General features: G+C 35.7%; 1 protein-coding gene across 1 annotated transcript in view; it reads left to right on the top strand.

The window, feature by feature from the left end:
* Window positions 1-12,478, top strand: part of LOC148939596 (uncharacterized) — a 172,336-nt gene that overhangs the window by 50,500 nt on the left and 109,358 nt on the right. The window lies entirely within an intron of this gene.

Here is a 12,478-nt window from a genome sequence, read left to right as displayed (position 1 = left end):
CCCCCCCCGTGCACCCGTCTTTCGTTGATGTGTGTTGTCTGAAACCTATGATTTGGGATGTTTAGTTTGCAACTTCATGCTTTTCTGAGCTAAGGTTTCCTAGTATTTCCTAGGTGAATGTTGTCTGAAACCAATAGTTTGGGATGTGTAGTTTGCTATTTTTGACTTTTCTGAGCTAGGTTTCTTAGTCTTTCGTTGGTGTATGTTGACTGAAACCGATGATTTGGGATATGTAGTTTGCTAGTTTTGACTTTTCTGAGCTGGATTTCTTAGTCTTTCATAGGTGTGTGTTGTCTGAAACCTATGATTTGGGATGGGTGGATTGCTACTTTTGACTTTTCTGAGCTGGATTTCTTAGACTTTCATAGGTGTTTGTTGTCTGAAAGCAATATTTTGGGATGTGTATTTTGCTATTTTTGACTGTTCTGAGCTAGGTGTCTTATCCGTTCATAGGTGTGTGTTGTCTGAACCATAGGATTTGGGAGATGTTCTTTGCTATTTAAGTCTTTTCACAAACGGATTTCTTAGTCTTTAATAGGTGTGTGGTGTCTGAAACCTATGATTTAGGATGTGTGGGTTGCTATTTTCTGACATTTCTGAGCTGGATTTCTTAGCCATTCGTAGGTGTGTGTTGACTGAAACCTACGATTTGGGATGGTTAATTTTCTATTTTTGACTTGTCTGAGCTGGATTTCTTAGCCATTCGTAGGTGTGCGTTGACTGAAGCCTATGATTTGGGAGGTGTAGTTTGCTTTTTGGACTTTTCAGAGCTAGGATTCTTAGTCACTCATAGGTGTTTGTTGTCTGAAACTTCGAGTTTGGGATGAGTAGTTGGCTATTTCAGACTTTTCTGAGCTAATCTTTCTTAGTATTTCGTAGGTGACTGATGTCTGAAAACTATAGTTTGGGATCTGTACAGTACAAGTTCAGTCTTTTTGAGCAGGATTTCTTAGTTTTTCTTAGTAGTGTGGTGTCTGAAACATCTGATATGGGATGTGTAATTTGCTATTTTCGAAATTTCTGAGCTAGTTTTCTTATACTTTCATAGGTATGTGTTGTCAGAACATTATGATTTGGGATGTGTAGTTTGCTATTTCAGTCTTTTCTGAGCTAAGGTTTTCTAGTATTTCGTAGGTGAATGTTGTCTGAAACCAATAGTTTGGGATGAGTAGTTTGCTATTTTGACTTTTCTGAGCTAGGTTTCTTAGTCTTTCGTTGGTGTGTTTTGACTGAAACCTATGATTTGGGATATGTAGTTTGATATTTTTGACTTTTATGAGATGGATTTCTTAGTCTTTCATAGGTGTGTGTTGTCTGTAACCTATGATTTGGGATGGGTTGATTGCTAATTTTGACTTTTCTGAGCTGGATTTCTTAGACTTTCTTAGGTGTTTGTTGAATGAAAACTATTGTTTGGTATTACTAGTTTGCTTTTTTTGTCTTTTATGAACTATGTTTCTTATACGTTCATAGGTGAGTGTTATCTGAAACCTATGATTTGGGATATGTAATTTGTTATTTTTGACCTTTCATAACCGGAGTTCTTAGTCTTTCATTGGTGTGTGGTGTCTGAAACATATGATTTGGGGTGTGTGGGGTGCTATTTTTTGACTTTTCGGAGCTGGATTTCTTAGCCATTCGTAGGTGTGTGTTGACTGAAACCTATGATTTGGGATGGTTAATTTGCTATTTTCGACTTTTCTGAGCTAGATTTCTTAGCCTTTCATAGGTGTGTCCTTCAAAAAATTATGATTTGGGAGATATAGTTTGCTTTTTGGACTTTTCAGAGCTAGGATTCTTAGTCACTCATAGGTGTTTGTTGTCTGAAAAGTAGAGTTTGGGATGAGTACTTGGCTATTTAATACTTGTCTAAAATTAGTTTCCTAAGTATTTAGGATTTGTATTCTTTCTTAAACTTATGATTTCTTATATTTACATTAATCGTTCGGTCTGTTCTGAGTTGGAGTTCTTAGCCTTTCATAGTTGTGTGTTGTCTGAAAACTATGATGTGTGGTGTGTGGATTGCTACTTTTGACTTTTCTGAGCTGGATTTCTTAGCCTTTCATAGGTGTTTGTTGTCTGAAACCTATAGTTTGGGATGACTAGTTTGCTATTTTTGACTTTTCTGAGCTAGGTTTCTTAGCCGTTCATTGGAGAATGTTGTCTGAAACATCTGATTTGTGATATATAAATTACTATTTCGGTCTTTTCTAAGCTAGATTTCTTAGTCTTTCGTTGGTGTGTGTTGTCTGAAACCTATGATTGGGGATGGATGGATTGCTACTTTTGACTTGTCTGAGCTGGATTTCTTAGCCTTTCATAGGTGTTTGTTGTCTGAAACCTATAGTTTGGGATGACTAGTTTTCTATTTTTTACTTTTCTGAGCTAGATTTCTTAGCCTTTCATAGGTGTGTCCTTTCAGAAACCTATGATTTGGATTATGTAGTTTGCTATTTTTGACTTTTCTGGGCTGGATTTATTAGCCTTTCATAGGTGTGTGTTGACTGAAACCTATGATTGAGATGTGTTTTGTGATATTTTTGTCTTTTCTGAGATATTTTTATACACAAGAAAAATTACACACACACACACACACACACACTAACAATTACACACCCAAAAAAACAAGTAAACTCATACAACCAAAAAAGATTCGACACAAACCAACTTACACACACACACACACAAAAACTTAAACACACACTAAAAAAATAAATCACTCCCTCACAAAATATAATTCACACAAACTATGACATTTTCAAAAAAGCTTACACACACACACAAACTGACAAACACACACAAAAACTTACACACACACACGAAAAATTAAGCACACACACACACACACACACACACACATACACACAAAAAACTAACACAATCACACTATAAATTAAAAGAACATAAAATATAAAAATCACAAAAAAAATTACACACACACAAAATATTAAACTAACACAAACTCAAATACACACACACACGAACAATTAAACACACAAACTAAAAATTACACACACACACACACACACACACAAAAACTTAAAAACACACAATATATACAAAAAAAAAAAACAAAACCGAAAAAATAACAAAACACAAGAACACTAAACACAGCAAAAAAACAAATACACACACACACACACACAGAAACTAACACAATAACACGAAAAAAAAAAAGAAAAAACAAAAATACATGCACACAAAAACTTAAACAAAAACCAAAACACAAAAACCAAAAAAAAAAAAAAAAAGAACAAAACAAACACACACACCAAAAAACAAAAAAAACAAAAAACTCACAAAAAAACACATAAACAAAAACGAAAAAAAACGAACACAATCAAAAAATTACACACAAAAACACAATTACACACACACACACACAAACAAAAAATTAAACAAGAAAATGAAAAATAAAAAGCACACACAAAATTACAATAAAAAAAAAAATAACACGCACACACACACACACACACACACACAAAACTCACACACACACACACAAACGAAAACAAAAACACACACGCCAAAAATAGCACAAACACACAAAAAAAAAAACAAACACACACAAAAAAAACTTTAACAAGAACCCAAAAAAAACTCACACACACACGCAAACAAACTTACAAACACACACACAAACACACACACACAAAACTTACACACACACACAAGAAAACACACACACACACTCAAAAAATTGCACACACAAAAAAATACACACTCACACACACACACACAACAAACACACACATACAAAAGAAAAAAACTTACACACACACACAAACACACACACAAACTAAAACACAAACACAAAAACAATAACACACACACACAATATCTGAGACACACAAACACTAACACATAAACACAAAAACTAACACACACAAGCACAAACTAACATTAACACAAAAACTAACATTCCCACAAAAACTTACACACACACACAAACATACACACACGCACACAAAAAAACACACACACACACACACACACACACACACACACACACACACACACACACACACACACACACACACTTACACATTCACAATAAAAATTACATTCACACAAAAACTTACACACACACACACAAGAAAAAACTAACACACACAAAATCTTACAAACAAACACAATTACACACACACACACACAAAAACTTACATAAACCCTCAAAAAATAACATTAACAAAAAAAAAAAAATTCACAAACACTATTACACACAAACACAAATAAACACACGCAAACAATAATAAACGCTCACAACCTAAAGTACACCAACCCACTCTAAAAATTAATTACAAACAATATAACTTACACACACACACGAAAAAAATGACACACACACAAAAACTTACACACTGAACATCTCGCAGTGACAGTGTATTAATTTTTCAAATTTCTTTTTGAATTTCTGTCGTGACATGCAAGAGTTGGAATATTTCAGTAGTGACTTGTTGAGCTTTACCTTCTCACAGTTACATTCTCTTGATTTTTCGAAGTTCATTTTGAATTTATGTCATGAAATGCAAGAGTTTGAAAATTGTGGTCTTAGTCCACCACCCCGAATGGTGGAAATCCACTAGCTCAGTATTGGGGTCCCAGTCCACCAGCCTGAACGGTGGAAATTCACTAGCTCAGAATTGGGGTCTTAGTCCACCAGCCTGAATGGTTCAAATACTCTTGCTCTATTTGGGGTTCTCCGCCCACAATTATTTATTTTTTAAAGTCTCTTTTTCTTTTATTTATTTTTAAAGTATATTGAGCTATACGTTGATGGTAACATTTAGGTTGCCGTAGATTCTGGTTAGACTAGATTAAGAGATGGGAGGGTAAGTTAGGTTAGGTTAGCAATTGTACTATTCTCGGAGTGTCGATGATGTTATGTTAGTGTCATTCAATAATTTAGGGTGCTGTTTTTTTGATGTTAGCTGTTTATATATTATTTTATAAAATTAATTAGTGGATTTTTTGTTAATTACATATTAATGGAGTTTTTGTTATGTTAGGTGAGTATAGCACATGTACGCTTAACTTAGGTTAGCTTAGGTTTGGTGAGAGACAGGCAAAAAGTTAGGTGTATGATTAGGTTAGGTTAGGTTATATTAAATTAGGTTAGGTTAAGTTAGGTTAGGTTTGGTTAGCCTACGTCCGCGCGCGTCCGTAGGCTAACCTAGCCGAACCTAACATAACCTAACCTAATTTAATATAACCTAACCTAACATAATCATACACCTAACTTTTTGCCTGTCTCTCACCTAACCTAAGCTAACCTAAGTGAAGCGTACATGGGCTAGCCTAACCTAACTTAACCTAACCTAACTTAATCTGGTCTAACCTATGGGACCTTGGGAGACCTTTGGGGCCGGTGTAGGGCCTTTGGGGCACAGGGGGGCCTTTGAGAGTCTGGGGGACACTTGAGGACCGATTGGTTCTTTGGGAGCCGGTTGGCCCTTTGGGGGCCGGGGGAGGGCCTTGGGGGTCCGGGGGACAGTTGGTGGCCTGGGGACATTTGGGGACCGGTGTATGACCTTTGGGACCCCGTTGGTCCTTTGGGAGCTCTATGGGCCTTTGGGGGGCCTGGGGATGGCCTTGGGGGGGCGGGGGGGGCCTGGGGGGGCAGCTGGGGCTCGGGGGGCGCCCGAGGGACCTGTGCGGACCGGGGGGAGGGACTCGGGGGTCCGGGGGCCCGTTGGGGGTCCGGGGGCCCGGTGAGGACCAGAGGAGGGCCTTTGAGGGTCTGAGGAGGGCGTGTGGGGGCTGGGGCTCTATGGGAGCTTGGGGGATCTTTGAGAACCGAGGACTTCCTTCGGGGTTGTGGTGGGGGATCGGAACCCTTTGGGGTTGGGGTAGAGGACCTCACAACACTGTTCAAATGGAACTTGTGTATTATAACGACCACAGAGTTTCACCCTCAAATTCTCTTCTAAAACCTTTCCTAAAATCTTCTTTCAAAATGTCTCTAACTGTTTCGCCGAAATAATCCCATAAAATGGATAAAACGGTTTCGCCCTAATAATCCCTAAACGTAATTTCAGCGTGTTCCTTTTGTATGGCATCTCTGTGCTAACGCATTTCAAATGTCTAGGAAACACTTTCCTACGTTAATCTCTTCACCTCATAAATGTTCCTAGCTAAACTTTTAGGGTTTAGTTAGAATATCAATTTATCTCTCCGACTTAAAGCTCCGTGAAGCCGTATTTAAAAATAGAATTTCTATCTCTTTAGACTCCCGCATAATTCCAAGATAACAAGTGATGTCAATTATAATTCCTGACACTAAAGATCAATGAAGCCCTATTTGAAATAGAATATTAATTTTTCTCTCTGATCTAAAGAATGTTTATCCCTCAGACCTAAGATTAAAGAAGCCTTAATGTTTCTTAATTCTCCCCTTCGTGAATCAATAATGTCCCCTAGCGATTATGTAAATCAAGTTCACAGGTGCTACTCGTGACAGGCCTAAAGATTAAAGAAGCTTTAATATTTCTTAATTCCCTCTTCGCGAATCAACAATTTCCCCGCCGATTATGTAAATCAATTTCTCAGGTTAAGCTAACCAAACAACAATGAAGCCATGTTTGCTTCATAATTCCCCCGTCGTGAATCAATAATTTCCCCTAGCGATTATGTAAATCACAGATTAACGAAGCCTTATTGTTTCTTAATTCCCTCTTCATGAATCATCAATTTCCCCGCCGATTATGTAAATCAAGTTCACAGGTTATGATATCAAAACAATAATGAAGTCATGTTTGTTTCATAATTCCCCCATCGTGAATCAATAATTTCCCCTAGCGATTATGTAAATCAAGTTCACAGGTGCTACTCGTGACAGGACCACGTGGTTTATGGTTTTCTCAGTGAGAAAGTTCCTGTTTTTTCAAATTCTCACTGACAAAAACCATAAAAACATACAAAAATGTGAGAAAGTTCCTGTTTTTTCAAATTCTCACTGACAAAAACCATAAAAACATACAAAAATGTGATAAAGTTCCTTTTTTTTCAAATTCTCACTGACAAAAACAATAAAAACATACAAAAATGTGAGAAATTCCCTGTTTTTCAAATTCTCACTGACAAAAACCATAAAAACAGACATAAATGCGACAAAATTCATGGTTTTTCAAGTGAGAAAGTTCCTGTTTTTTCATTCTCACTGAGAAAACCATAAACCACGTGGTTCGTACCGGAGTATAAGACCCCTCTCTACTTATATATATATATATATATATATGTTACATTTGTACTTACTTTTAATTTCTCTCAGAAGGCTCCTTTTTCCTCAATAAAAATTTTTAAACTGGGGAGATTCACCTAATCACCTTGGGTGGTTGGCTTTTGTTTTGATTCCAATAAATTCCCAATCATCACAAATCCAAGTGTCATTATAGCTTCATTTTTAGTTGGTAAGATTTGATACACAGAAAGCTGATTTTGTCGACCTTTAGACGCTGGAAGTGAATTGTCTGTTTATGAAAATAGGTGACTGTTTGTCTGTCTCTGAGACAGACAAGCAAAATTGTAAATTGTAAAACAGACAAGCGAAAATTGTAAATTGTCATGTTTTCGACAATTTTTTCCCTGAATTCAAGGAAAATAAAAAAAAAGTTTTGTTTACTATAAATCATGACTTTTTACTATTTTTTACTAGATTTCGGGACATTTACTAGATCCTCTAAATTTACTAGATTTTTTTTACTAGATCTAGTAAAATTCTACTGACGGTGGCAGCACTGCTAACTATCACAGTTCATATAATTATCCAGTAAGCTTATCGCAGATCATTTCTGGTCTTCGTTCTCAGTGCGAACAAAAAGCTCCCCCCCCCCTTCTTCGTGCAGTTATTAATAGCGGGTTTCCACTTGTTTCCGATTGTTTCGCGTAAAGTGCATTATTCGTAATAGCGGGTTTCCACTTGTTTCCGAGTGTTTCGCGTCTGACTTGTCTACCCGTGAAAAGATCTGATGCCGCTCATGTTTATACGTTCTCTGGAGCACTCGCACCCCGGTCCGGGTTTTTATAATGGGTGAGATAGGGAATGATCATACTGGATAATTATATGAACTGTGCTAACTACAGCAGATCCCAATAAACTATATATGCACAAACAACGATATGCGTAATTGTGCATAAACAAAAGTATCAATGTGCAATTATGTGCGTAATGATTACCGATTACCAATGAAAAATAGTATTGCAATGATTTTGGATCAAATGAGACACTAAATGCTAACAGATCCCAACAAACTATTTATGCACAAACGACGATGTGCGTAATTGTGCATAAACAAAATTATTAATGCGCAATGATGTGCGTAATGATTACCGATTACCAATGTACAATAGTATTGCAATGATTTTGGATCAAATGAGACACTAAATGCTAACAGATCCCAGCAAACTATTTATGCACAAACGACGATGTGCGTAATTGTGCATAAACAAAAGTATCAATGCGCAATGATGTGCGTAATAATTACCGATTACCAATGAACAATAGTATTGCAATGATTTTTGATCAAATGAGACACTAACTACTAGCAGATCCCAACAAACTATTTATGCACAAACGACGATGTGCGTAATTGTGCATAAACAAAAGTATCAATGCGCAATGGTGTGCGTAATGATTACCGATTACCAATGAACAATAGTATTGCAATGATTTTGGATCAAATGAGACACTAACTGCTAGCAGATCCCAACAAACTATTTATGCACAAACGACGATGTGCATAATTGTGCGTAAACAAAAGTTTCAATGCGCAACAATGTGCGTAAAACGATGACTGAATTTTCAGAAGCTGTTATTTTCTTTTGAAGTTGTAACTAAAAAATAAATTTTTCTGTAGGGAATCAATGCAGCAACCAAACTTTGTAAAGGTTTAGAAAGAATAATATGTTTATGACGAGGGTTGTAACAAGCAGATCCCAAAATACTACATCCAGATCGTTTTGGATATAAGATAAGGCCATTTGCTTTTCGATAAGCAACAAAGAATTGTAGGGGATACAGCCAATTCATGGTCATTATCACCATCACATCGAGATGGCATGAAAAGGAAACGATTGTCTTCCTTGCGTCCAAACCCTAGTCACCGTTCATGCTAAAACTGTTAGTTGAAATGATCTCTTCTAAATCACAAATCGCTAGCTCCCACAAACAAACATCACCAAATACAAATACCTAGAAGTGGCACTTGTTGCCATTCAAAATCACTTGTTCTTGGGCTTTAGGTATTTGGTTTTAAATGAATTTCCAAAAGTATTGAATAAATTACGAAACTAGTACAATATTGCTGATTATTTAGTTGACTTCCATACTTCTCAGTCAAACCTGATTCGCTGATAACCCCCTTGGGGGTCATAAACAACCGACTGGAAACCAATGATCTAGAAGCTGCATCATTAAAGTGAATGAATCCCAAAACAATAATCACATAGAAAAACTAAATCAAACCAAAACGTATACCCACATGCGTTAGTATGGTAAATACAAATACTGTTTCGTTCACAAAAATGACATACTCTTGCTAGAGCTGGGGAATACATTTTCAAAAATAATACTATAAAAAGTTTTTTTTTTAGATATATGGTCTTAAAATTTCTATTGTTATAGACCGTATTTTGAATTGTGGTCCTATATATTTGCGAGCCGCTGCACCTTTCTGTTATATAATGAGAGAAAATGAATGCAACAAACGTCAATATAATTCCTAAGAAAGCTAGGCAGTTCTAAGAAGAGCTTTGCAATTTGACCTTGAAGACAATGTCTAGTTTATATTTTCGGTTTGTTGGTTACACTATAGAAACTCAAGAAACATAGAGCTGATTATTTCAAGAAAAGCCATGCCTGGCTAAAATCTTTAGTCCGAAGCTTTGTAACTATGCTGGTTTTGTGAAGCCCAGTCACAGCAAAAGAGGGGGAATACTCCTACAAAATTATATGATTCTTAAAATTTCCTATCTTTTAACTGGTTTAAAATCACACAGCAGAACCGACCAGGGAGAAATTGAACTATTTGTTCTTTTCAGTAGCTTAAAATTTCAGAATATGAAAAGGAAGAACAATCTGGTTGAAAAAAAGGCTATGTTATGCGGCTGGTGCTAAAGCAAATAATGGGATTGGCTGAGGAAAACACTCCGTAAATTTAAACCAATGATATTAAAGCACCGTTACTAATGCGTAATTATAAGAAAAAATCTATATTTTTCTCTTCTGCCCAGTATTAAACAAAAACGCATAAGAAACAAATACAAAATTTTTAGCATACGAGCTCGTATTTTAACGTATAACATGAAATATATTTGTTATATCATATATAATACTGTATAATATAAAACCATGAAAAATAAGCCATGTAAAAAAAAAGAATGTTTGACATGTGAGTTCCAGTATTAAAGCGAATCAAGTCAGAAATGAAAATTACCTTCCTTATATTTACCATATACAGCACATAAATAAACTTCAGCATAAAGCTATGCAAACATTAAGTATTTTCTTAAATTTTGAAAATGCTTATCTGCTGTGATATTAACTAAAATAGCCCCAACTCTTCAGAACTGTAAATATTCAGAAACAAATGCTCAGCAAACAAGCAAGCAAATTGACAAACAAACAAGGGGGCTTTTTTCTGCAATAAAATTTGACAAATCTTCCTCAGTATTTCGAAACGCCTAGGTTTCAGAAGTATCAGTACAACATTGGCCACTGTCAATACTGTGGCTTCCAATGTTCTAGTCTTAGTTCGCGAACCTATCTTCTTATTCATCCAAATCTCTGGAAAATCACTGACCAATTTTTATATTTATCTGTGGGTAATTCAAATGACCAAACAGGGGCTGTTAACTAAAATAGCCCCAACTCTTCAGAACTGTAAATATTCAGCAAACAAGCAAGCAAATTTTAGAACAAACAAGAGGTAAAACTAAACGGAATTAATCAAAGACCACGATATTTGTTTAAACCCTAAATGAATATTTGGGTTCCATTTCCAAGAGGCGTCCTCAGCAAAACACGGCTTTTGCTGAGGACGGTTACCTAGCTCAAGTCTTGTAATCCAAAGATTTGTAACAATAGCTAGTCTGTAGAAGGGTCGTTATTAAAGAAAAAAGTGAAAAGAAACAGTAATAAATAAATAACTTCCAATATACAAGTTCTCAAGGTTCTAGATATAGAAATAAAATTATTAATAAAGAGACCCTTTTGGCATTTCACCTACCACGAAACATGATAAAGCTAAAAATGGCAAGCCGTTTCAATTGTTCAACACACTCATACAAAACTACTCAAACAGTAAATGTTCGATTAGCAAAGAGAAAATGACAAGCAAAGCTGGAGAAAAACAAAACCTGGACAAACCTTTGACAAGTGAAACACAACAAAACTTAAGTTGTATTTTCAAGTTGGTTGTGTTGAATTAAGAAAAAATACAATTCCTGTCGGTATAAAAACAGTCTTTGATAAAAAAAAATTTGTTGTTCTTTGAGATTTTTTTTATTGAATTTGACTTTTTTTACTTGGTCACTTTGGTCTTTGGAATTATCGAAGAATTACATCTGTATCTATGTCTACAAATTTGTGTTAAAAGTTTACACAAATTTGGCAATTGTCAAGTTATAGAGAAGGAGCTAGATTTATTTACTTTTAGAAAACAGTCGTCGACACTGCATCAAACCTTTTACTAACCAACTGGAGAGAGTAGTAAACCCCTTCGTACTATAGCCTCCAATATCCACTATGATGGCACAATTTTCTACTCTGAGCACTTTTAACAAAATAAACCACCTTTTAATTTAGCAATACTTAATTAATTTAATTTACAATATTTAATTAACATACAATACTATACTATTAATTAACAATACTTAATTAATTAATTAATTTAACAATACTTGAAGAATAATTTATCGCCCGCTTCGGTTTAGACCACCGTCGGCTTACATCCTAGAGTAGGCTACTCATCAAAACATATCGGAGTATTTTTTTTTATAGTTGTCTTCGTGCTTATATATTTAAAGCAATATCTATTTAAATAAATTTGACTCCTACCCTATATGTATTTATCCCTAAAACTTTCCGGACTCCAACTTCTATTGCTATTAACAATTTGTTGCAACTCTAAGCCCCCTCGAACCATCACCGCTGCATATGCTCACCTTTCCACGCAATTTATTTGAAGCTACAATGTTTACCCCCCTCCAAGAAGTCTTAGTCCCTTTAAATCCTTTCTTATGATTTCCCTCCCTTCATTTGGGGGCGATCTATTTTTCTTTTGGCTGCAGAAGGATGGACAAAACGTATAATCTTTGGCAATCTGTCATCTCTCCGTCTGTCATCTCTCCATCTCAACCTTTCTTTCATATTAAGTAAAAAAAACAAGTTTTTTTAACTGAAAGTAAGGAACGACGTTAAAACTTAAAACGAACAGAAATTATTCCCTCTGTGAAAGGGACTGTCCCCTCCTCAATGCCT

Source organism: Artemia sp. Qi Xiang Cuo, chromosome 21 (assembly GCF_049724085.1).
Source record: "Artemia sp. Qi Xiang Cuo chromosome 21, ASM4972408v1, whole genome shotgun sequence".
NCBI classification, from domain to species: Eukaryota; Metazoa; Arthropoda; class Branchiopoda; order Anostraca; family Artemiidae; genus Artemia; species Artemia sp. Qi Xiang Cuo.
The sequence above is the reverse complement of the archived record's forward strand: the minus strand, read 5'-3'. Positions and strand labels throughout refer to the sequence as shown.